The sequence below is a fragment of the Triticum urartu genome, chromosome 1A (genome assembly GCF_056163025.1).
Source record: "Triticum urartu cultivar PI428250 chromosome 1A, HENAU_Tu73, whole genome shotgun sequence".
Classification (NCBI taxonomy): Eukaryota; Viridiplantae; Streptophyta; class Magnoliopsida; order Poales; family Poaceae; genus Triticum; species Triticum urartu.
Genome location: NC_141873.1, coordinates 289,426,868 through 289,454,616, shown reverse-complemented (window position 1 = coordinate 289,454,616; position 27,749 = coordinate 289,426,868).

Below are 27,749 nucleotides of genomic sequence, written 5' to 3'. Positions count from 1 at the left end.
GCAGTCTTAGGATAAATAGGAAATTCGTAGATGTGGAAAAAAGCATGAACGGGCCGAAATTGACTAGCCCAACAGCAGGAAAAAAAGGTGGGGTGCTGGGGGTGGCCTCACCCAGTGGGCCTTGGCCCAGCTCGGCAAAGGAGGTAGAGGCAGGCCGGCCTGGCGGAGCACTGGGCCTGGCGCGGGGAGGCGTGCTGGACCTTGGAGGCGTGGTCAACGCGAGCGCCGGAGTTCTCTGCTCGAACCAGGAGCACGGCGGCGCGACAACGGCATCCAGCGAGGCATGTGAAGGCCAGGCACGGCGAGGCATCAGGGAATGGATTCGGTCCATCCGAATTCGGCAGCGGACGGCGCGGGCGAGGGGATCGATGGCAAGCTCGACGGCGGCAGCGTGGTTTCCATGGCCCTGGCGGCTCTGCAGGGGGGAGGGAGAGAGAGATGTGAGGCCTGCAAGAGCGAGAGGAGGAAAAGAAGGGGCGCGGCGGCGCGCTGCTCACCGGCGGTGGGGAACCGGCGTGGCGGGGTTCTGGCGAGGCGGTGGCGATGCTCGGCGCGGGAGGCGCTGCTCGGGAGCCACGCGATGCGAGCAGGGAGGCGACATAATGCGCGGTGGTGCAGGACGGGCGCCTCAGGCCCGGTAGCGGCCCTGGGCGGGCTCCAGATGGGCCGTGAGGGCCGCGGCAAAGTGGGGCGCTAGAGGGGTAACGTGGAGGGCTGTGAGTGGCTGCGGGAAGCGGGGAGGTGACGTGGGAGCTCTCGGTTGGTCGGGGCGACGCCTCAGGTGGCGGTGCGGCCTCTGGGCCGGCGACAAGTGGTGGCGGCGGGGTGGTTTGGCGCTAAAATCGAGGAGGGCGGAGGCTGGTGGCTGCGTGGATCCTGAGGGGGAGGCTAGAAGGTTGGTGGAGGCTAGGGTAGACCAAATTTGGAAGGGAGGGGGTTTATATAAGGTAGGAGCTAGGGCTAGGGGGGTTTTGGGGGCTTCTGGAGCCCTCCGATCGTGATCCGACGGCTCCGGTCGGAGGGGAGGGGTTAGATGGGCTGCAGGTGGGCTGTGGAGAGACCGTGGGCTGAGAAGAGAGAGAAGCAGAGCGGTCGGGCGACTGTTCTGGAGACCGAAACGTCCGACGTTTGACCGGCTATAATGCCACTATAGTTTAACGGTGGGCTATCAAACGAACTTCGAATGCGATGGAACTTGGCAAACGACCTTACTAACAACATAACAACACTGCATGCCAACTTTCAACCCATTCCGAGAACATTTTCCGGCCACTTATATAATACAATTTCGGACGTGCCGCGGGTGCGTGCAAGTGTGTCTGGACTCAGAACGGACAACGGAGAGAAGGAGGAGACCGAGACGGATGCAAGTTTCGAAAACATGATGTAACATCCCAAATCTTCAATTTGGAATGTTATACGTTAGATCATCATTGCATATCATATTTGATTTGCGTTTGGTTTTGATCCTAGAATTTCTACGCAACTCAAGGACCCACGGAGAGAGTTGGGGAATTCATTATTTTCATATTTGAGTTTTCTCAAATTTTGAGAATAGGATCATTTGATTTTATTTATTTTATCATCAATTATTTCTATTACAAAATATGAGAGAGGAAATAAAATGACTTTCCCAAAATAAAGAAATATTGAGGATTTAATAATAAAATAAAATAAGATTTTATTTCGGAGTTTTTCGTTATTTTATTTTAATTTAGGAAAACTGTGCGTTTTTCAAAATTGCATTTAGGCCCCAAATAAATGTTCACCTTGTGCGGCTTGATTTTAGAAGCCCGTGAAAATTTATTTCAGAATTTTTGGAGTCCGTTTAGTATTTCTTTTTATTTTTTCATCTGCGCGTAATTATTTAAAAAAACGAACCGACCTAGGGCCGTGTCCGACTAGGACTCCCGGCCCGTTAGGCTATATATAGCCGGGGGAGGACCAGCCGAAACCCTAGCCAGCCCCAAGCCGCCCCCAGCGCCGCCGCCCCGCCACGTCGTCTCGCCGCCGCCGCCGGACGCCGCCGCCGCACGCCGCCTCGATTTCCCCGCCATTTTTTTAATTTTTTTCGAGAAACCGTTCGGTTTTTTCGTCGGTTTTTTTTAGATTCGGTTTTTTTAAATAGATCGGTTTTCCGATTTATTTAAATAGTGAGCGTTCGTCCGTTCGTTCGTTCTAGCGAACGTTCGTCATTTTTCTTTTTCTCGGATTTAATCCGCGATTCCTGATCCGATTTTTTTTAGTATAACTTTTCGCTCCTTTATCGGAATCAGGCGATTCAAGCGCCTAGAGTTTCGTCTTGAAACCCTTTATCCGCTTAATCAACTTAAACAAGTTTTTGCTATTGTAAAATTTGTCCTAGATCCAGATTAGTAAAACGAAGTTGTTTTCTTTCGCCGTTTGACTTTCGTTGCTTCGTTCGATTTGATTCTTTTTGCCAACCGGAGTTCTTAAATTGAACCTTCTGGTTAGATCTCTTATTCGAGTTTTACCTGTGCATTAGATGAGTACTTATTGTATGCTTGTTTGTTTGTTTGTTTGCGATAGAGTACCCGGAGTGCGCCGCTTGTTACTTCGAATCGCTAGGTTTCCCGGATCATCAGCAAGGCAAGTAACACTTTGATCATACCTTTTCTACTACCCAGTTTTACTGCATTAGATCAATCCTCACACATTGCATGATTAGGATCTAATTAAATTATGGGATGAGAAGTAGATGAGGTAGTATCTATTACCTGTTTATTACCAAACCTTTGGGAGTTACTTCTATGTTTGCTTATTGTGCCATGCTATGCTAGTAGACGTGGATTGGGTGAGTGATATCCATGACAGATGTGAGATTGTTAATTAATGGTTTATCTAAGGTGGAAACTTAAACACACATCTGGGTGGATTGAGGAACCTGGGTATTCCAGGACTTGCCTATTTTCTTTTGGACCGCCACCCAGGCTCAAAGGGATCATGAGACTATTCATACTAGAAACTTCCGTGTGCAGCCACAAGCTATTATGGGCTCTAGCATAGTTGACTAAGTCGTGCGAACTCTTACAGTGGTAGACTAGCAGATGTAGGGGATGTAGGTGGTATGGTCTACCCGATCGTAAGGTGATAGCGCTTCTGAAAGACTATGTCTCGGTCATCTGTCTTCTTAAACACCATGTAGTGCGAGAAACCAAATGGAGGCGATCAAGTCTTGTGGGGAAAAGTGCGCAAACATCTACAGAGTGTAATAAACTAATCATGGTTAGCCGTGTCCCCAGTTATGGACATCTTGAGTATCTAGTACCTGCATTATCATGTGAATCTCAACATGTTACTCTAAATTAATTTTGTTGGGTTTTGTTAATGATATTTTTAATTGGGATTGAGAATGCTGTTAACCATTCTCAATGTTTAACAACCACCATGATAGTAATTAAATTTATTCCTTTGTAGTAGGGAAAAATTGGCTTTTCGCAAAACTGTAACCATAGAGCTTTCCACTAGCCAAATATGCATATAGTATAGTTGTTTCATTCCATTATTCTCTATGTGTTAACTTGCCAGCATATTCCATGTGCTGACCTGTGTTCGGGCTGCAATGTTAATGTTGTAGACTTCTCAGACAACGATTAAGGAGTTTTTAGGTCATGGTTCTATAATCAGTGATGCCGTTGGAGTTGATGGACTCACTTATCTTCCAAGCCTTCCGCTGTTATCGTTATTAGATGGCCTTAAGCCATGTTTATTGTAATCAGTTCTCTATGGAGACACTCGATGTAATAAGTGTGTGATTGCTACTCTGTTATAAATCCTCCGAGTACTGTGTGGTGTCAGCATTACTGATCCAGGGATGACACCGGAGCACAGAGATCAGATTGTCTGAGGTATGGTCTCTACAGAGATGGTATCAGAGCACACGCTGACTGTAAGACACGACCACTAAGCTAAAGACCTAGAACACTATTCACCCTCTTCTCTTCTGACCTCTCATCTTTTCTACTCTTTTAGGATGGCGGATGCAAGGAACAAGTTCACGCAACCGGATGAAGATACACCCTTTGGAGGTCACTTGAAGGAAGTCACTAGATACCTGAACATAGGAGTACCAAGCTTCACCGGAACCTACAACGCCACTTTACCTGAAGAAGAGCGCTGGATGATTCAAGTTCAAGTTCCAGGAAGGACGTTCATGCCAGTCACTGAGCCCATAGAGTTTTCTTTTGATGCACCAACTTGGAGTCTAGGAAAGAGCATGGCAGCTCACATCGCCATGGGACGCATTGGAGAAGTCTACCGCAATGATCTCAAGGATACTATCTACCAGATTTGTGGGCGCCGAGATGAGCACTGGGAGATGATCAACACCAGGAAGGATAGATCAATTGCAGCTTTTATCCAGGAATTAAACCAGCACATTCGACAACAGGAGAACCAGATGTGCGCCGACATGATAGATCTGAAGAAGGCTAAGACAAGAATCAAGGAACTGAAGGAATAACTCAAGGCTACACGTGAAGATTATGAAGAGGAAATTTAAGTATTGGTGGATAAGAATGCCGACCTAACAAAGAAGCTAGCAATATTTATGGGAGGCCCTACACCAGTAGATGAAGACGAAGAACCCAAGGAGATTCGCCCGGAAGACTTCATCATCATCGACGACACAGACTCGGACCCAGACGAAAGCGATGATGACTATGTTGATGAAGCTGGAGCAGATATCATGGAGTCTGCAACCGAAGAATATTTCTAGTAGACCACCTCATCAGTAGTAGTAGTCCACCATATAAATATAGTAGTCCAGAATCAGAATCAGGGGAACAACAACCCACCACCACCACCTGTTGATCACTTAGCGCGTTTTCTTAGGCTGAATCCGCCGGTGTTTTCCAGTAGCACTGAGCCGATAGTAGCAGATGATTGGCTCCGTAAGATAGCTAGAGAGTTGACCACAGCAGGATGCACAGATGCGGAGAAGGTGAAGTTTGCCACACATCAGCTTGAAGGACCCGCAGCATCATGGTGGGAGAATTTCACAACCACTTTCCCTGTCGACACCGTCACATGGGACCAGTTTCAGCTGGCCTTTCGTACTGCCCATGTTTCAGCAGGAGCTATGGCCATGAAGAAGGGTGAGTTCCGCAACTTGCGCCAAGGAGGACGTACAGTTGGCCAGTATGTGGAGAACTTTAGTAAATTAGCACGTTATGCCCCAGATGACGTTGCTACGGATGCAGTTAAGTAGGAGAAGTTTCTGGAAGGATTGAATGATGAGTTGAGCATGCAGTTGATGGTAGCAACCTTCAACAACTACCAGGAGTTGGTAGACCGTGCTCTTATGATTGAAGGCAAGCAGCAGCAAATTGAGAATCGCAAGAGGAAGTATGGACAAGGAAAGTACAATTCAGGAGCTCAGCAGAAGCCACGTTTTACCCCTAAACCAGGAGGACATTTTCAGCATACCCATGGAGGAGGTAGCTCGCACAATCACAATGGCACCAGGAATGGTAATGGTAATGGAGGAAGCAATGGCCAGAACCGCACCAACCCATCAACCCCAGCCAAGAAGGACCTGAGCCAAGTCACTTGCTTTAAGTGTTCGAAGATAGGACATTATGCCAATGAATGTCCTGAATTGCAAAATGGAAATAGCAATGGAAGATCTGGGAAGAAGCCGAACCCTTTCAACAGGGGATAGGTGAACCACGTTAGCGTGGAGGAGGTTGAAGCTCAGCCTGATGGAGTAATAGGTAAGTTTTTGGTTAAGTCATTTACTGCACTCGTTCTTTTTGATACTGGTGCATCGCATTCATACATCTCAAGGGATTTGTGGATAAGTATAAACTGTCAACCCAAGCCCTTAGGTCACCATGTTAGTAACCTCACCTGGAGCAGAATATTTGGCTAGTCGATGGTGTGATCGGTTACCATTAAGGATTGGTAACTATGTTTTTCCCTCAGACCTAATAGTATTGGAATCCCAAGGATTGGATGTGATATTAGGCATGTATTGGTTGTCAAAGTATGAAGGGAATATTGAATGTGCTAGTAAGTCAATTTTTTGCTTACCACCCCAGAGGGGAGAAGGATCAAGTATGTATCCCGACATGTGCCAAAGAGGACACAAGTAAATTGCTTAACAGGAGTAGTGGAGGAGGAAGTACCAGTGGTAAGGGATTTCCCTGAAGTATTTCCAGAAGAGTTGCCAGGCATGCCACCGGATAGAGATATTGAGTTTTTGATTGAGCTATTGCCAGGCACAGGGCCAATATCAAAGAGACCATATAGGATGCCAGCAAAGGATTTGGTGGAAATTAAGAAGCAGATTAAGGAGTTACTGGATAAAGGATATATTCGCCCAAGTTCTTTGCCTTGGGGATCGCCAATACTTCTGGTGGAGAAGAAGGACGGGTCGTTAAGGATGGTTGTTGATTATCGAGGATTGAATGAAGTTACGATCAAGAACAAGTACCCACTACCAATGATCAATGATCTGTTTGATCGATTGCAAGGAGCTAAGGTATTTTCCAAGATCGATTTGCGATCAGGATACCACCAGTTGAAGATTCGAGAACAGGATATTCCTAAGACAGCTTTTACCACCAGGTATGGGCTGTAAGAGTATACCGTTATGTCATTTGGTCTGACTAACGCACCTGCATATTTTATGAACATGATGAACAAAGTGTTTATGGAGTTCTTGGATAAGTTCGTCATGGTGTTCATTGATGATATCTTGGTTTACTCAAAGAATGAAGAGGAGCATAAGGACCATTTGCGTTTGGTACTTGGAAAGCTCAAAGAACATCAATTATATGCCAAGTTCAGCAAATGTGAGTTTTGGTTGAAGGAAGTAGGATTTCTCGGACACGTTATATCCGGAGAAGGAATAGCTGTAGATCCTGCTAAAGTTGATACCGTGACCAAATGGGAAGCGCCGACCATGGTTGGGGAGATACTGAGTTTTCTGGGACTCGCATGATACTACCAGAGATTTATTGAGAATTTCTCAAAGATTGCGAAGCCTATGACGGAGTTGTTGAAGAAACATACCAAGTTCATATGGACGGAGGAATGTGAGGCTAGTTTCCAGGAGTTGAAGAAACGTTTAGTTACCTCACCAGTGTCGAGGACTTGGAGCAGTGCTTATGCAGGAAGGGAGAGTTGTTTCTTATGCCTCAAGACAACTTTAACCTCATGAGTTGAATTATGCTACGCATGATTTGGAGTTAGCAGCCGTAGTGCATGCATTGAAAACATGGAGACATTTCCTCATTGGAAATCATTCTGAGGTGTACACGGATCATAAGAGTTTGAAATACATTTTCACACAGAAGGAGTTAAACCTCAAACAAAGGAGATGGTTGGAGCTCATCAAGGATTATGATATGAGATTGCATTAAAATCCCGGAAAGGCTAATGTAGTAGCTGACGCATTAAGACGTAAGAGCCACATCAATACATTAATGACGGGAGGAATACCAAGGGAATTAGCAGAAAATCTTTGTGAACTATGTTTGGAAATAGTTCCTAGAGGCTATGTAGCAGCATTGGAGTTTCAGTCAACTTTGATGGATAGAATCAGAGAAGCCCAAAGGACTGACAAGGAGATTGCCTCTATAAAGGAGAAAATAAGGAAAGGAAAGGCTAAAGGATTTCGTGAGGATGAACACGACACCCTATGGTTTGAAGACCGTGTTTATGTGCCCAATAACCCGGAGTTTAGGAAGTTGATTCTGCAAGAGGCACATGATTCACCATATTTGATTCACCCAGGAAATACTAAGATGTATTTGGATTTGAAAGATATTTTCTGGTGGACCGGAATGAAGAAGGATATTGCGGAGTATGTAGCAGTCTGTGATGTGTGTCAAAGAGTAAAGGCAGAGCATCAGAAGCCAGCAGGATTGTTACAACCATTGCCGATACCTGAATGGAAGTGGGATAAGTTAGGCATGTATTTTATCACGGGATTACCCAGGACTCGTCCAGGCTATGACTCAATTTGGGTTGTAGTGATCGATTGATGAAGGTAGATCATTTCATCCCGGTAAAGACCACTTACACCAGTGCTAAGTTGGCAAAGATATACATGACCAGGATCGTATGTTTGCATGGAGTTCTGAGGAGTATCGTATCAGATAGAGGAACCCAGTTTACCTCAAAATTTTGGAAGCAGTTGCATGAAACTTTGGGTACCAGGCTAGAATTCAGTACAGCATTTCATCCATAGACAGATGGACAGACCGAGAGAGTCGATCAGATTTTGGAGGATATGCTAAGAGCTTGTGCGCTAGATTACGGATCTAGTTGGGACGATAATTTGCCATATGCAGAGTTCTCTTACAACAACAGTTACCAAACCAGTTTGAAGATGTCCCCTTTCGAAGCTTTGTACGGAAGGAGGTGCAGGACACCGTTGTCATGGGACAAAGTTGGAGACCGCCAGTTGTTTGGACCTGACTTGATTAAAGAGTCTGAGCAGAAGGTGAAGTTGATTCGCGATAGGCTCAAGATAGCCCAGTCCAGACAGATGAGTTATGCAGATTCTAAACGAAAGGAGACAGTTTACGAAGTTGGAGATAGAGCTTATCTTTGAGTATCTCCACTTCGGGGAACAAAGCGTTTTGGAGTTAAGGGGAAGTTAGCGCCACGATTTGTAGGACCATATTGAGTTTTGGAGCGTATGGGAGAAGCGGCCTACAAGTTGGAATTGCTTGAAGGATTGTCAGGAGTTCATGATGTGTTCCACGTTTCCCAGTTGAAGAAGTGTCACGCTGAGATGGCTGACATACCCCTGAGAGATACAGTGCCATTGGAAACTATTCAGTTGGATAACGATTTGACCTATGAGGAGAAACCAATTAAGATTCTCGAGTTTGCCAGTCGAGTCACTCGCAGCAAGGTTATCAAGTTTTGCAAAGTTCAGTGGAGCAACCACACGGAGGATGAAGCCACCTCGGAGCGAGAGGAAGATTTGCTCAAGGACCACCCTCACCTATTTTCTAGCCAACCCGAATCTCGAGGGCGACATTCATCTTAAGGGGGGTAGGTTTGTAACATCCCAAATTTTCAATTTGGAATGTTATACATTAGATCATCATTGCATATCATATTTTATTTGCATTTGGTTTTGATCCTAGAATTTCTACGCAACTCAAGGACCCACGGAGAGAGTTGGGGAATTCATTATTTTCATATTTGAGTTTTCTCAAATTTCGAGAATAGGATCATTTGTTTATTTATTTTATCATCAATTATTTATATTACAAAAATATGAGAGAGGGAATAAAATGACTTTCCCAAAATAAAGAAATATTGAGGATTTAATAATAAAATCAAATAAAATTTTATTTCAGAGTTTTTCGTTATTTTATTTGAATTTAGGAAAAATGTGCGTTTTTCAAAATTGCATTTAGGCCCCAAATAAATGTTCACCTTGTGCGGCTTGATTTTAGAAGCCTGTGAAAATTTATTTCAGAATTTTTGGAGTCCGTTTAGTATTTCTTTTTATTTTTTCTTCTGCGCGTAATTATTTAAAAAAAACGAACCGACCTAGGGCCGTGTCCGACTAGGACTCTCGGCCCGTTAGGCTATATATAGCCGGGGGAGGCCCTGCCAAAACCCTAGCCAGCCCCAAGCCGCCCCAGCCGCCCCCAGCGCCGCCGCCCCGCCGCCGCCGCCGCCACACGCCGCCCGAGGTCCGCCGCCGCCTCGATTTCCGCGCTTGTTTTTTTTATTTTTTTCGAAAAACCGTTCGGTTTTTCCATCGGTTTTTTAGATTCAGTTTTTAATAGATCGGTTTTCCGATTTATTTAAATAGCGAGCGCTCGTCCGTTCGTTCGTTCTAGCGAACGTTCGTCATTTTTCTTTTTCTCGGATTTAATTCGCGATTTTCTGATCGCGATTCCTGATCCGATTTTCTTTTTAGTATAACTTTTCGCTCGTTTATCGGAATCAGGTGATTCAAGCGCCTAGAGTTTCGTGTCGAAACCCTCTATCCGTTTAATCAACATAAACAAGTTTTTGCTACTATAAAATTTGCCCTAGATCCAGATTAGTAGAACGAAGTTGTTTTCTTTCGCCGTTTGACTTTCGTTGCTTCGTTCGATTTGACTCTTTTTGCCAACCGGAGTTCTTAAGTTGAACCTTCTGGTTAGATCTCTTATTAGAGTTTTACTTGTGCATTAGATGAGTACTTATTGTATGCTTGTTTGTTTGTTTGTTTGCGATAGAGTACCCGGAGTGCGCCGCTTGTTACTTCGAATCGCTAGGTTTCCGGGATCATCAGCAAGGCAAGTAACACTTTGATCGTACCTTTTCTACTACCCAGTTTTACTGCATTAGATCAATCCTCACACATTGCATGATTAGGATCTAATTAAATTGTGGGATGGGAAGTAGATGAGGCAGTACCTATTACCCGTTTATTACCAAACCTTTGGGAGTTACTTCTACGTTTGCTTATTGTGCCATGCTATGCTAGTAGACGTGGATTGGGTGAGTGATATCCATGACAGATGTGAGATTGTTAATTAATGGTTTATCTAAGGTGGCAACTTAAACACACATCTGGGTGGATTGAGGAACCTGGGTATTCCAGGACTTGCCTGTTTTCTTTTGGACCGCCACCCAGGCTCAAAGGGATCATGAGACTATTCATACTAGAAACTTCCGTGTGCAGCCACAAGCTATTATGGGCTCTAGCATAGTTGACTAAGTCGTGCGAACTCTTACAGTGGTAGACTAGCAGATGTAGGGGATGTAGGTGGTATGGTCTACCCGATCGTAAGGTGCTAGCGCTTCTGAAAGACTATGTCTCGGTCATCTGTCTTCTTAAACACCATGTAGTGCGAGAAACCAAATGGAGGCGATCAAGTCTTGTGGGGAAAAGTGCGCAAACATCTACAGAGTGTAATAAACTAATCATGGTTAGCCGTGTCCCCGGTTATGGACATCTTGAGTATCTAGTACCTGGATTATCATGTGAATCTCAACATGTTACTCTAAATTAATTTTGTTGGGTTTTGTTAATGATATTTTTAATTGGGATTGAGAATGCTGTCAACCATTCTCAATGTTTAACAACCACCATGATAGTAATTAAATTTATTCCTTTGTAGTAGGGAAAAATTGGCTTTTCGCAAAACTATAACCATAGAGCTTTCCACCAGCCAAATATGCATATAGTATAGCTGTTTCATTCCATTATTCTCTATGTGTTACCTTGCCAGGATATTCCATGTGCTGACCCGTTTTCGGGCTGCAACGTTAATGTTGTAGAATTTTCAGACGACGATTAAGGAGTTTTTAGGTCGTGGTTCTATACTCAGTGATGCCGTTGGAGTTGATGGACTCACCTATGTTCCAAGCCTTCCGCTGTTATCGTTATTAGATGGCCTTAAGCCATGTTTATTGTAATAAGTTCTCTATGGAGACACTCGATGTAATAAGTGTGTGATTGCTACTCTGTTATAAATCCTCCGAGTACTGTGTGGTGTCAGCATTACTGATCCAGGGATGACACCGGAGCACAGAGATCAGACTGTTTGAGGTCTGGTCACTACACATGATGATGCAATGCGGATGATAACATGGCAAGATGCGACACGCAAGCAAATGACAAGGCAACAACAATGAATAACTGGAAGACACCTGGCGCATCGGTCTCGGGGCGTTACAGCATCTCCTAGATAGATCTTGCATGAGCATAGGAAATTTTTGAAATTGCATGCTACGTTCGCCAACAGTGGCATCCGAGCCAGGTCTATGCGTAGATGATATGCACGAATAGAACACAAAGAGTTGTGGGCACTGATAGTCATGCTGCTTACCACCAACGTCTTATTTTGATTCGGCGGTATTGTTGGACGAAGCGGCCCGGACCAACCTTACATGACCACGTCCATGACACTGGTTCCACTGACAGACATGCAACTAGTTTTGCATAAAGGTGGCTGGCGGGTGTCTGTTTCTCCAACTTTAGTTGAATCGAATTTGACTACGGCCGGGTTAAAACAACAAACTTGACAAAACACCATTGTGGTTTTGATGCGTAGGTAGGAAAGGTTCTTACTAGAAGCCCGTAGCAGCCACGTAAAACTTGCAACAACAAAGTAGAGGACGTCTAACTTGTTTTTGCAAGGCATGTTGTGATGTGATATGGTCAGGACATGATGTGATATACGTTATTGTATGAGATGATCATGTTTTGTAAAAGTTATTTGTGATGTGATATGGTCAGGACATGATGTGATATATGTTATTGTATGAGATGATCATGTTTTGTAAAAGTTATCAGCAACTGGTAGGAGCCTTATGGTTGTCGCTTTATTGTATGAATGCAAACGCCATGTAATTGCTTTACTTTATCACTATGCGTTAGCGATATTTGTAGAAGCAATAGTTGGTGAGACGACAACAAAGCTACGATGGAGATCAAGGCGTCAGCCGGTGACGATGGAAATCATGACGGTGCTTTGGAGATGGAGATCAAAGGCAAGATGATGATGGCCATATCATGTCACATATTTTGATAGCGTCTGATGTTTATCTTTTATGCATCTTATTTTGCTTAGTACAGTGGTAGCATTATAAGATGATCCCTTATTAAAATTTCAAGGTATAAGTGTTCTCCCTGAGTATGCACCGTTGCGACAGTTCGTCGTGCCGAGACACCACGTGATGATCGGGTGTGATAAGCTCTATGTTCACATACAACAGGTGCAAGGCAGTTTTGCACATGCGGAATACTCGAGTTAAACTTGACGAGCCAGCATGTACATACATGGCCTCGGAACACTTGAGACCGAAAGGTCGAATGTGAATCATATAGTAGAAATGATCAACGTAGAGATGTTCACCATTGAAGACTACTCCATCTCACGTGATGATCGGACATGGTTTAGTTGATATGGATCACGTGATCATTTAGGTGACTTGAGGGATGTCTATCTAAGTGGGAGTTCTTAAGTAATATGATTAATTGAACTTAATTTATCATGAACTTAGTCCTGATAGTATTTGCATATCTATGTTATAGATCAATAGCTCACGTATAGCTCCCGTGTTTTATTTTGATATGTTCCTAGAGAAAACTAAGTTGAAAGATGATAGTAGAAATGATGCGGACTGAGTCCGTGATCTGAGGATTATCCTCATTGCTGCACAGAAGAATTATGTCCTTGATGCACTACTAGGTGACAGACCTATTGCAGGAGCAGATGCAGACGTTTTGAACGTTTGACAAGCATAGTATGATGACTACTTGATAGTTTAGTGCACCATGCTTTATGGCTTAGAACCGGGACTTAAAAATGTTTTGAACGCCACAGAGCATATAATATGTTACAAGAGTTGAAATTGGTATTTCAGACTCATGCCCATGTCGAGAGGTATGAGACCTCTGACAAGTACTTTGCCTAGAAGATGGAGGAGAATGGCTCAACCAGTGAGCATGTACTCAGAATGTCTGGGTAGTACAATCGCTTGAATCAAGTGGGAGTTAATCTTCCAGATAAGATAGTGATTGACATAGTTCTCTAGTTACTGTCACCAAGCTACTAGAACTTAGTGATGAACTATAATATGCAAGGGATAACGAAAACAATTTCTGAGCTCTTCGCGATACTGAAATCAGCGAAGGTAGAAATCAAGAAATAACATCAAGTGTTGATTGTTGACAAGACCACTAGTTTTAAGAAAAAGGGCAAAGGAAAAGAAAGGGAACTTCAAGAAGAATGACAAGCAAGTTGCAACTCCCATGAAGAAACCCAAAGCTAGACCTAAGCCTGAAATTGAGTACTTATACTGCAAAGGGAATGATCACTTGAAGCGGAACTACCCCAAATACTTGGCGGATAAGAAGGATGGCAAATGAACAATGGTATATTTGATATACATGTTATTGATGTGTACTTTACCCGTGTACATAGTAATCACAGGGTATTTGATACCACCTCAGTTGCTAAGATTACTAACTCAAAATAGGAGTTGCAAGATGAACAGAGACTAGTTAAGGGCGAGGTGACGATGTGTGTTGGAAGTGATTCCAAGGTTGATAAGATCACTATTGCACACAACCTCTACCTTCGGGATTATTGTTGTGTAATGCCCTCGATGCGGCTATAGCTCCCACGTGTCGAGGCACGACTTAGAGATATAACCGCATTGAAAGCAATGTCGCAAGTCAGGCAATCATTACAACATCCCATGTAATACATAATAAAAGGGGGAGATAACATAGTTGGCTTACACTCGCCACGTCACATCAGAGTACATAAATAACATCCATCAAACAAACACTCATGGCCCGACTACGGCGCCAAAATGGAAAAGAACCCAACAAGCGACAAGGCCCTGAATCAATCCCCAACTAGGCACCACTACTGATCATCGGGAAAGGAAACATAATAACGCTGAGAGTCCTCGTCGAACTCCCACTTGAGCTCGTACTCGTCACCTGGAGCGGAATCGCCTGGACCTGCATCTGGAATTATAGTATCTGTGAGCCACAGGGACTCAGCAATCTCGCACCCTCGCGATCAAAACCATTTAAGCTTATAGGAATGGATAAGGCAAATATATGAGGAGCTGCAGCAAGCGACTAGCATATATGGTGGCTATCTTATACGCAAAAGAGAGCGAGAAGAGGGGGCAAAGCGCGAGCGAGAATCTAGAAGAGCAACCTGCGCAAGCATAACTCCAACACCGTGTCCACTTCCCGGACTCCGCCGAGAAGAGGCCATCACGGCAACACACTCAGTTGATTCATTTTAATTAATTAAGGTTTTAGTTATCTACAACCGGACATTAACAAATTCCCATCTGCCCATACCCGCGGGCACGGCTTTCGAAAGTTCAATCCCTGCAGGGGAGTCCCAACTTAGCCCATGACAAGCTCTCACGGTCAACGAAGGAATAGACCTCCACCCGAGACACACCGATCAGACTCGGTAACCCGGTACAACAAGACAATTCGACAGGTTAAAACAAGACCAGCAACACCGCCCGAATGTGCCGACAAATCCCGATAGGAGCTGCACATATCTCTTTCTCAGGGCACACTCAGATGAGACATCCTACGAGTAAAACCAACCCTCAAGTTGGCCCGAGGTGGCCCCGCAGTCTACACGGTCGGACCAACACTCAGAGGAGCATTGGCCCGGGGGGGGGGGGGGTTAAAATAAGATGACCCTTGAGTCTGCAGAACCCAAGGGAAAGAAAAGGCTAGGTGGCAAATGGTAAAAAACCAAGGTTGGGCATTGCTGGAAAAGCTTTAATCAAGGCGAAATATCAAGGGGTTCCCATTATAACCCAACCGTGTAAGGAACGCAAAAATCCGGGAACATAACACCGATATGACGGAAACTAGGGCGGCAAGAGTGGAACAAAACACTAGGCGAGAGGCCGAGCCTTCCACCCTTTACCAAGTATATAGATGCATTAAGATAACATAGCAATATAATGATATCCCAACAAGTAAATAAAAGATGTTCCAACAAGGAACAGCCTCCAAACTACACCTGCAACTGGCAACGCTACAAGAGGGGCTGAGCAAAGCGGTAACATAGCCAATCAACGGTTTGCTAGGACAAGGTGGGTTAGAGGTTCAATCATGGCAATTGGGAGGCTGACAAACAAGTGGTAGGCATCGTAGCATTGGCATAGCAAAAGAGCGAGCAAACTAGCATAGCAAAGATTGTAGTGATTTCGAGGGTATGATCATCTTGCCTGCACAGTTGTCAGAGTTGACTGGATCCTCACAAGCAAACTCAACGGGCTCCTTGGTAGCGAACTCGTCTCCCGGCTCTACCCAAACAAGACAAACAAGCAACAAGGATACAATCAACCACGTGCAAGACCAAGCAATATGATGAAATGATGATATGCTATGCGGGATGCGATGCGGGATGCAAAATGCAAGATATAACAGGAAATGCATGAACCTGGCCTCAACTTGGAATTCCAAAGGTGCCACTGGATAGAGGGGATGAAACGCTTGAAAACGATATAAAGATCATTGGAATCGGAGTTACGGTTTGGAAATGGCAAGCGTTTTAAGATATGACACCGGTCTGCGATTTACAGCAAGTAGGCATCTAAATGCAACGAAATGAACATGCTACAGCCACCAAACATGACAACAAAATACATGGAAGGGATCCACAAAAGATGTTAACAAAATACTGGCACTGAGCCACGGCCAATTCATCCATTAAGAGGTTCAAACAAGCATGGCAAAAACGCAAATGCAAAACAGATTCCAGACTTAGTGAAATTAACACTAGTCTGTAATTTCAGATCACGAAGCCCTCTTCGGAGCAGCAAAACAACATGATACATGACCTGATTAAGACAAGTAAGAACATGGCATGGAGCTACTCAACAAGATTAACAAAAGTCCCAAAGTGACCTGGGGCCAAAAGGGATCACAAAATATATTAACGGGCACACGAACATAGCTAAAACACAATCAGTTTTCAGACTTAGTGAAAACTGAGACATGCTGAAATATAACTCACGAAGGCATACAGCCATTAAGAAGGCACAAAATACGAGCTAGACAGGACAAGAACAATGGCATAGCATACACGGATCAACTACGACAACGCCGGCAAAATCGCAAACGAGTTGACGATCTGCCCAGATTCACCATGAAGCAAAAGTAGAGCTCGATTGACTCAAGCTATGGTGCTCCATAATTGCAAACAAAGACATGGATGGATAGAGCATAACATGATTAACAAAACTCCTTTACTGATCATCCTCAAAAGTGGCACGGATCACTAGGAAACAAGCTGAACATATGGCATCATGAACTAAAATATCCCAGACTTAGTGAAAACAACTAAGTCCCTGAAAACAGATTTCCCGGGTGCCTCTCTTTGCGAGCTTGCACAAGTCACCACACACATCCTAAAAATGTATGGGTTGCACCTCTGGAAAGAAGACAAAATGCTTAACAAAACATATGAAGGACTCACAGGCATAGCATGCACACATTAATCATGGCAAAAATGACAAAAGTCTAAGATGAACTAGCAGATCTGACAATTAACTCACGAAGCCTCCTTCTAACAGCATTTTGTGCATCAATATGAACTCAAATGAAAATGATGCAATGGAATGAAATGATGTACTCATCGAGGCGAAGATTTTGATATATCATATGTCCAAATCGGAGCTACGGATGCAAAGTTACGTGCAGGCAAAGATTGCATAAAAATTAAGGGGGAGAAGAGGGAAGTCAACCCAGATCTAGGGTTTCAGCACTATTCACGGGCGCGCGAACCGAGGATGGTCAGGATCTCGCCGGATTCTCGCCGGAGAGGAGGAGGCGCCGCGGAGGAGGAGGGGGCCGGCCGGACCGGGGCGGCGACGGCGGCGTGGCCGTGCGGCGGCGGCGCCCGAGGCGGGGCCGGGCGTGGCGGCGCCGGTCTTCACGGGCGGCGGCGACCTCCGGCTGGGGCGGCGGCGGCGGCCGGCCGGGAAGAGGACGGCGGCGGGGCGCGGGACGAAGGGCGGCGGCGGATCGGGCTCGCGGGGGCCCCTCCTGGGCCTCTCGGGTCGGCGGCGGGGATGTGGGCGCGGCCCACGTGGCGGCGCGTGAGTGGACAAGGGGCGGCGGCGGACGCTGTCCGGTCCGATCCGGACACGTCCGTCGGTGGCGGGGGTTGATCTGTTTTTTTTTAACTAGGGTTTCGGACGGGGGAAGAAGAGATCCGAATGGAGGGGGTATTTATAGACATAGAGGGAGATAGGAGAGTCCAAATGAGGTGCGGTTCTCGCCCACGCGATCGTGATCGAACGCTCTAGGACATGGAGCAGAGTTTGGTGGGTTTTGGGCAAATTTGGGGGATGTTGGGCTGCAACACACACGAGGCCTTTTCGGTCCCTCGGTTAACCGTTGGAGTATCAAACGAAGTCCAATTGATACGAAACTTGACAGGCGGTCTACCGGTAGTAAACCAAGGCCGCATGAAAAGTCTCGGTCCAATCCGGAAATGTTTAATCCCCACACACGAAAGAAAGCTAGAAATGACCACCGGAGGAGAACGAAGCGTCAGAATGCAAAATGGACAACGGGGAAAATGCTCGAATGCATGAGATGAACACGTATGCAAATGCAATGCACATGATGACATGATATGAGATGCAAGAAAACGAAAACAACACACGGAGACAAAGACCCGAACCCGAGGAATAAATATAACTTAATGCCAGAAACGGCAAGAGTTGGATACAAATTTGGAAAGTCGTATCTGGGGCGTTACAACACTCCACCACTACGAAAAGATCTCGTCCCGAGATCTAGGACTGAAAGAACTCCGGGTACTCAGAACGGAGGTGATCCTCGCGTTCCCAGGTAGCTTCACGGTCGGAATGGTGAGACCACTTGACTTTGAGAAATTTGATTGACTTGTTGCGAGTCTTGCGTTCAGTCTCTTCAAGAATAGCAACTGGGTGCTCACGATAAGAGAGATCTTCTTGGAGCTCAATGTCCTCGAAGTTGACGGTGCGGTCAGGAGTCTTGAAGCACTTTCGAAGCTGAGAGACATGGAACACATCATGAACATTTGCAAAGTTTGAAGGAAGCTCGAGTTGATAGGCGAGGTCGCCTCTCTTGCTGACAATCTTGAAAGGTCCCACGTATCTAGGGGCAAGCTTCCCTTTGATACCGAAGCGACGAGTACCTTTCATAGGAGAGACACGGAGGTAAACATGATCTCCGATCTCGAAAGCCAAATCACGGTGCTTACTATCATAGTAGCTCTTTTGGCGGGATTGGGCTGCTTTGAGGTTATCACGAATGACTTTGCACATTTCTTCTGCTTCCGTGATTAAGTCATTACCCAGCAGCTGACATTCACCGGTTTCAGACCAGTTGAGAGGGGTACGGCACTTCCTGCCATACAGAATTTCAAAAGGGGCCTTGCCCGAACTTGCTTGAAAACTGTTGTTATAGGAGAATTCAGCATAAGGGAGACAATCCTCCCACTTCATGACGAAGGAGATCACACAAGCCCTGAGCATATCTTCAAGAATCTGGTTGACACGCTCGACTTGGCCGCTTGTTTGAGGATGGAAAGCAGTGCTGAAGCGGATGTTAGTGCCCATGGCCTTCTGAAAAGAATCCCGAAACTTCGAGGTAAATATGCTGCCACGGTCTGAAGAGATCACTTGAGGAATACCGTGCAGAGAGACGATTCGAGAGGTATAGAGTTCCGCCAATTGAGCTGCATTGATCGACTCTTTGATAGGCAGAAAATGAGCCACTTTGGTGAGCTTGTCGATGACAAAAAATATAGCATCGTTGCCACGCTTGGACTTTGGAAACCCAGTCACGAAGTCCATTTCAATGTGGTCAAACTTCCATTCTGGAACGGCAAGAGGTTGGAGGAGACCAGCTGGCCTTTGGTGTTCTGCCTTCACTCTTCTGCAGACATCACATTCATTCACGAATTGAGCGATCTCGCGCTTCATTCGAGTCCACCAATAAGCTTGCTTGAGGTCCTGATACATCTTCGTGCTCCCAGGGTGGATGGAGAGGAGAGAATTGTGAGCCTCGTTCATGATCACTTTACGAAGTTCACCTTTGGGCACAACAATACGATCCTCGAAGAAAAGAGTGCCCTTGTCATCAAGGCGGTAGCACTTGTACTTGGACTGACTCTTGGCAATCCCAATCTTCACCTTTTTCACCATAGCATCAAGAAGCTGGGCTTGGCGAATCTGGTCTTCTAAGGTAGAAGAGACTTGAAGGTTGGCGAGGAAACCTTGAGGAACAACTTGCAGATTAAGCTTGCGGAAAGCTTCACAAAGCTCGGGTTGATAAGGCTTGAGAATCAGACTGTTGAAGTAGGCCTTTCTGCTCAAAGCGTCAGCAATCACATTGGCCTTGCCTGGAGTATACTCAATACTCGGATTATATTCTTGAATCATCTCGACCCATCGAGTTTGCCTTAGGTTGAGATTAGGCTGAGTGAAGATGTACTTGAGACTCTTGTGATCAGTGAAAATGTCCACTTTTCTTCCCAATAGAAGATGTCTCCAAGTCAAAAGAGCATGCACAACTGCCGCCAACTCGAGATCATGAGTGGGGTAGTTCTTCTCATTAGGCTTCAACTGGCGAGATGTATAAGCAACAACTTTCTTCTCTTGCATCAATACTGCGCCAAGACCTTGGAGAGAGGCATCACAAAAGACCTCGTACGGCTTGGATTCATCAGGCGGAGTCAAGACTGGAGCAGTGATCAACTTCTCTTTCAAAGTGTTGAAGGCAATATCACACTCCGGAGACCAAACGTACTTGACGTGCTTCTGAAGAAGATTTGAGAGAGGCTTCGCGATCTTGGAAAAGTTTTCAATGAATCTTCGGCAGTAACTTGCGAGACCCAGAAAACTGCGGAGTTGCTTCACGTTCTGAGGAGGTTCCCAATTCACAATTGCAGACACCTTCTCAGGATTCACGGAAATGCCCTTGGCAGAGATGATATGACCAAGATAAAGAACCTCATCGAGCCAAAATTCACACTTGGAGAACTTGGCATAGAACTGATGTTCCCTGAGCTTATCGAGAACCAAACGCAAGTGCTTGGCATGATCTTCCATGTTCTTGGAGAAAACCAGAATGTCGTCGAGATAGACCAAAACGAAGTCATTGGTGTAGGCGTTGAAGATGAAATTCATCATGCGAGAGAACGTCGGAGGAGCGTTGGCGAGGCCAAAAGACATGACAGTGTATTCATATGAACCGAAGCTTGTTCTGAATGCTGTCTTGGGAATATCTTCTTCACGAATGCGAATCTGGTGATAACCCATACGGAGATCAAGCTTGGAGAATACTTGGGCACCTTTGAGTTGTTCGAACAGCTCATTGATGTTGGGAAGTGGGTATTTGTTCTTGATGGTCTTCTTGTTCACTGGACGGTAATCAACACAAAGTCTGTCCGTTCCATCCTTCTTCTTCACAAAAAGAACACCACAACCCCATGGAGAAGTACTAGGCCGGATGAGACCCATTCTTTCTTGCTCATCGAGTTGCTTCTTCAGCTCCTTCAACTCTTCAGGTCCGAGCTTGTAAGGACGTTTGCACACAGGTTCCGTGCCAGGCTCAAGTTCAATAACGAATTCAACTGGCCGGTGCGGAGGCATTCCTGGGAGCTCTTCTGGAAAGACATCTTGATATTCGCAAACGACTGGAATTTGAGAGATGGCATCCAATTCACCCTTCTCATTGAGAGAAAACAGACGGATAGTATTATCCCGAGCGGCAAAGATAATTACGTCCTCAGACGAATGAGTCAATTGGATCTGCCTGGCAGCACAGTCAAGATGTGCCTTGTGCTTAGAAAGCCAATCCATTCTGAGAATAAGATCAATATCCGAGTTACCAAGAACCACCGGAGAAGAAAGAAACTTGTAATCGCCCAACGTGATAGAGACATCGGGAGCAACCAAACTAGAAGTCAAAAGCTTGCCGGGAGAAACAACTTGCATGACTTTGGGCATAATCTCGGTATCAACATTGTGCTTCGATGCAAAAGGGCATGACAAAAAGGAATGCGATGCACCAGTGTCAAATAGAACTTTTGCAGGAATATCATTAACAGGAAGGTTACCCATGATCACATCTGACGAGTCCTCTGCCTGAGCTGCATTCATCAAATTGACCTTGGCATGCTTGGGATTATGCTTGACCACAGCTGTACTTGCCGATTTGATAGGAGGAGGAGGAGGAAGACGCCTCTGGTTGAAACACTTGTTGGCATAGTGACCCTTCTGTTGGCACTTGTTGCACGTGACCTCTGAAAGCGGACGGTGATACGGAGCACTCGATCTTGGAGCTTGAGACGAAGTCTTGTTCTGAAAGCCTGGGTTGGGTGGGTGGGAAGAACCACTGTCACCTTTGCTCTTCTGCTGATACGGCTGATGGAACGGAGGAGGAGGAAGCCAAAACTTCTGCTGCTTGGCCACTTGAGTAGAGGAAGAAGGTGTAGCATCTCTGGCACGCTTCCTAGAAGCATCACACCTCAACTGAGCAGCCTCTTGTTTCAGTGCCATGTTGTAGAACTCATCGTATCTCAACGGCTCAAAGAGGACAAGAGCGAGCTGAATTTCTTCACGAAGACCACCCCTGAACTGATAGATCATGCTCTTCTCATCAGGAACATCCTGCTTGGCAAAACGGGCGAGCTTCTGGAACAACTTGTTGTAGTCATAGACAGATAAAGAGCCTTGCTTCAGATTGCGGAATTCCTCACGCTTACTCTCAACCACACTTTGAGGGATGTGATGAGCGCGGAAATCTCGACGGAAATCATCCCAAGTGATCAAACGTCCACCTCTGGAATCCTTGTACTGCTGGAACCACTCTGCAGCCTGATCTTTGAGCTGGAAAGAAGCGAACTTGACGAAATCTTCAGGCCTGACGTTGCTGCATTCAAAATGCTTGCCCAGATCCACTAGCCAATAGTTAGCATCGGTAGCCTCAACATAATTGCTGAACGTCTTTGGACCATTTGCGAGGAACTGGTTCAGTGTAGCAAAGTGGTGCTGATTGCTGCCTTGATTCCCTTGACTGCCTTGATTGCGCTCTTGGAGAATTTGCACGATCAGCTGAGTGTTTGCATTAGTTGCGGCCATCACAGCTTGCCAAGCTTCCGGAGGAGGCGGAGGTGGAGGCGGATCAGGATTCGGAGTCGTGCGCGTTGGAGGAGCCATCCTGAACAGGTTGACCACCATTAGCACACAAATAGACAAGTATTGAAGGTGAATCCAACGGAATGAAAATTGCAACATAAAGTCTTCACATCCGAACAAAATGAACGAATGCACTTCTCTTGAAGTGGTCACATATTCGTAAATTGCGAAGCCACGTAGAAACAGGTAGAAGGGGTAAATCAACGAGGGATGGAATCAACATATGACGTCGAAGCAAAAACGAATGCCACAACTTGAAATAAAACCAAGGGTTGGCTTGCGGAATAAGCCGGAACACACATATGATAGAAATTTCGTCCGAAGTTTTCGTGGTGGGACCTACACGGGCTCGATCGTACAGCACCATCATGTACAAGGCAGTGCACATGACATACGAAGCGTCCCCGAGTCAGCATAGCCAAGGACTCTTTAAGACACAACGAGACCACTGTAAAATCGACCATGAATAGGCGAACCACTAGACGTCGAACCCCAATTTCATATCATACATCTGTCGGAAAGATATCCTAAGAGCTACTTGAATTCCCACCTATGAAACTCCCGAAATTTTCCGGTTATGCAATCAGGTGTTGGGGATACAGGGGAAGCATAATATCTCACCCAAGCTAGCAAATCCTACATCCAGCTGTATCCATCCTTCAACACATAACCAAGAAACCTTCGGAAACCATCTACCTCAACCTTCGAAAAACATTCGTTATACAAGTTATGGCGATACTCTCGAACTCCCGCCCCAGTACTGGGTGGCGTCGAGGTTATCTCACCAACGAACTGCATAAAAGAGATTTTCGATGTCGCGCACATATCTCAAGTATTCCAGAATTGCAACGATAAAATTATGATGACAACACCTCAGAGCTCAACTCCCCGGAACACTTCCACTAAACCCCTGACAGGAGGCACGAAGACAGTATTCTCATCATAAGCCATCGGAACAAATCCAAGATACTCGCGTGATCCTAAAAAATATTTTAGTGAAATTTGAGAAGAGAAGAGTCAAAACTCTACGTCAAGATGCCTTACCAGAGCGATGAGGAGACTGGGAAGTAAAAGAATTCCTAAGCTCTCCGATATATAATTCCTAAGTGACTCAAAACATTTTTTTCTAGACACAACTCGGCTGCTAAAAACGATCAAGCAATGGGGCTCCTAAGGTCGGGGAAGGCTCTGATTACCAACTTGTAACGCCCTCGATGCGGCTATAGCTCCCACGTGTCGAGGCACGACTTAGAGATATAACCGCATTGAAAGCAATGTCGCAAGTCAGGCAATCATTACAACATCCCATGTAATACATAATAAAAGGGGGAGATAACATAGTTGGCTTACACTCGCCACGTCACATCAGAGTACATAAATAACATCCATCAAACAAACACTCATGGCCCGACTACGGCGCCAAAATGGAAAAGAACCCAACAAGCGACAAGGCCCTGAATCAATCCCCAACTAGGCACCACTACTGATCATCGGGAAAGGAAACATAATAACGCTGAGAGTCCTCGTCGAACTCCCACTTGAGCTCGTACTTGTCACCTGGAGCGGAATCGCCTGGACCTGCATCTGGAATTATAGTATCTGTGAGCCACAGGGACTCAGCAATCTCGCACCCTCGCGATCAAAACCATTTAAGCTTATAGGAATGGATAAGGCAAATATATGAGGAGCTGCAGCAAGCGACTAGCATATATGGTGGCTATCTTATACGCAAAAGAGAGCGAGAAGAGGGGGCAAAGCGCGAGCGAGAATCTAGAAGAGCAACCTGCGCAAGCATAACTCCAACACCGTGTCCACTTCCCGGACTCCGCCGAGAAGAGGCCATCACGACAACACACTCAGTTGATTCATTTTAATTAATTAAGGTTTTAGTTATCTACAACCGGACATTAACAAATTCCCATCTGCCCTTAACCGCGGGCACGGCTTTCGAAAGTTCAATCCCTGCAGGGGAGTCCCAACTTAGCCCATGACAAGCTCTCACGGTCAACGAAGGAATAGACCTCCACCCGAGACACACCGATCAGACTCGGTAACCCGGTACAACAAGACAATTCGACAGGTTAAAACAAGACCAGCAACACCGCCCGAATGTGCCGACAAATCCCGATAGGAGCTGCACATATCTCTTTCTCAGGGCACACTCAGATGAGACATCCTACGAGTAAAACCAACCCTCAAGTTGGCCCGAGGTGGCCCCGCAGTCTACACGGTCGGACCAACACTCAGAGGAGCATTGGCCCGGGGGGGGGGTTAAAATAAGATGACCCTTGAGTCTGCAGAACCCAAGGGAAAGAAAAGGCTAGGTGGCAAATGGTAAAAAACCAAGGTTGGGCATTGCTGGAAAAGCTTTAATCAAGGCGAAATATCAAGGGGTTCCCATTATAACCCAACCGTGTAAGGAACACAAAAATCCGGGAACATAACACCGATATGACGGAAACTAGGGCGGCAAGAGTGGAACAAAACACTAGGCGAGAGGCCGAGCCTTCCACCCTTTACCAAGTATATAGATGCATTAAGATAACATAGCAATATAATGATATCCCAACAAGTAAATAAAAGATGTTCCAACAAGGAACAGCCTCCAAACTACACCTGCAACTGGCAACGCTATAAGAGGGGCTGAGCAAAGCGGTAACATAGCCAATCAACGGTTTGCTAGGACAAGGTGGGTTAGAGGTTCAATAATGGCAATTGGGAGGCTGACAAACAAGTGGTAGGCATCGTAGCATTGGCATAGCAAAAGAGCGAGCAAACTAGCATAGCAAAGATAGTGATTTTGAGGGTATGATCATCTTGCCTGCACATTTGTCAGAGTTGACTGGATCCTCACAAGCAAACTCAACGGGCTCCTTGGTAGCGAACTCGTCTCCCGGCTCTACCCAAACAAGACAAACAAGCAACAAGGATACAATCAACCACGTGCAAGACCAAGCAATATGATGAAATGATGATATGTTATGCGGGATGCGATGAGGGATGCAAAATGCAAGATATAACAGGAAATGCATGAACCTGGCCTCAACTTTGAATTTGAAGGGTGCCACTGGATAGAGGGGATGAAATCGCTTGAAAACGATATAAAGATCATTGGAATCGGAGTTACGGTTTGGAAATGAAAAGCGTTTTAAGATATGACACCGGTCTGCGATTTACAGCAAGTAGGCATCTAAATGCAACGAAATGAACATGCTACAGCCACCAAACATGACAACAAAATACATGGCAGGGATGCACACAAGATGCTTAACAAAAGACTAGCACTGAGCCACGGCCAATTCATCCATTAAGAGGTTCAAACAAGCATGGCAAAAACGCAAATGCAAAACAGATTCCAGACTTAGTGAAATTAACACTAGTCTGTAATTTCAGATCACGAAGCCCTCTTCGGAGCAGCAAAACAACATGATACATGACCTGATTAAGACAAGTAAGAACATGGCATGGAGCTACTCAACAATATTAACAAAAGTCCCAAAGTGACCTGGGGCCAAAAGGGATCACAAAATATATTAACGGGCACACGAACATAGCTAAAGCACAATCAGTTTTCAGACTTAGTGAAAACTGAGACATGCTGAAATATAACTCACGAAGGCATGTAAACGAGCACGATGCACTCACCACGGTGCAAGTCATGACAAGGCAAGCATACAGCCATTAAGAAGACACAAAATACAAGCTAGACAGGGCAAGAACAATGGCATAGCATACACAAATCAACTACGACAACGCCGGCAAAATTGCAAACGAGTTGACGATCTGCCCAGATTCACCATGAAGCAAAAGTAGACCTTGATTTACTCAAGCTATGGTGCTCCATAATTGCAAACAAAGACATGGATGGATAGAGCATAACATGATTAACAAAACTCCTTTACTGATCATCCTCAAAAGAGGCACGGATCACTAGGAAACAAGCTGAACATATGGCATCATGAACTAAAATATCCCAGACTTAGTGAAAACAACTAAGTCCCTGAAAACAGATTTCCCGGGTGCCTCTCTTTGCGAGCTTGCACAAGTCACCACACACATCCTAAAAATGTATGGGTTGCACCTCTGGAAAGAAGACAAAATTCTTAACAAAACATATGAAGGACTCACAGGCATAGCATGCACACATTAATCATGGCAAAAATGACAAAAGTCTAAGTTGAACTAGCAGATCTGACAATTAACTCACGAAGCCTCCTTCTAACAGGATTTTGGGCATCAATATGAACTCAAATGAAAATGATGCAATGGAATGAAATGATGTACTCATCGAGGCGAAGATTTTGATATATGATATGTCCAAATCGGAGCTACGGATGCAAAGTTACGGGCAGGCAAAGATTGCATAAAAATTAAGGGGGAGAAGAGGGAAGTCAACCTAGATCTAGGGTTTCGGCACTGTTCACGGGCGCGCGAACCGAGGATGGTCGGGATCTCGCCGGAGAGGAGGAGGCGCCGCGGAGGAGGAGGGGGCCGGCCGGACCGGGGCGGCGACGGCGGCGGCGCCCGAGGCGGGGCCGAGCGTGGCGGCGCCGGTCTTCACGGGCGGCGGCCACCTCCGGCTGGGGCGGCGATGGTGCCCGCGGCGGCGGCGGCGGCCGGCCGGGAAGAGGACGACGGCGGGGCGCGGGACGAAGGGCGGCGGCGGATCGGGCTCGCGGGGGCCCCTCCTGGGCCTCCCGGGCCGGCAGCGGGAATGTGGGCGCGGCCCACGTGGCGGCGCCTGAGTGGACAAGGGGCGGCGGCGGACGCTGTCCGGTCCGATCCGGACACGTCCGTCGGTGGCGGGGGTTGATCTGTTTTTTTTAACTAGGGTTTCGGACGGGGCAAGAAGAGATCCGAATGGAGGGGGTATTTATAGACATAGAGGGAGCTAGGAGAGTCCAAATGAGGTGCGGTTCTCGCCCACGCGATCGTGATCGAACGCTCTAGGACATGGAGCAGAGTTTGGTGGGTTTTGGGCCAAATTTGGGGGATGTTGGGCTACAACACACACGAGGCCTTTTCAGTCCCTCGGTTAACCGTTGGAGTATCAAACGAAG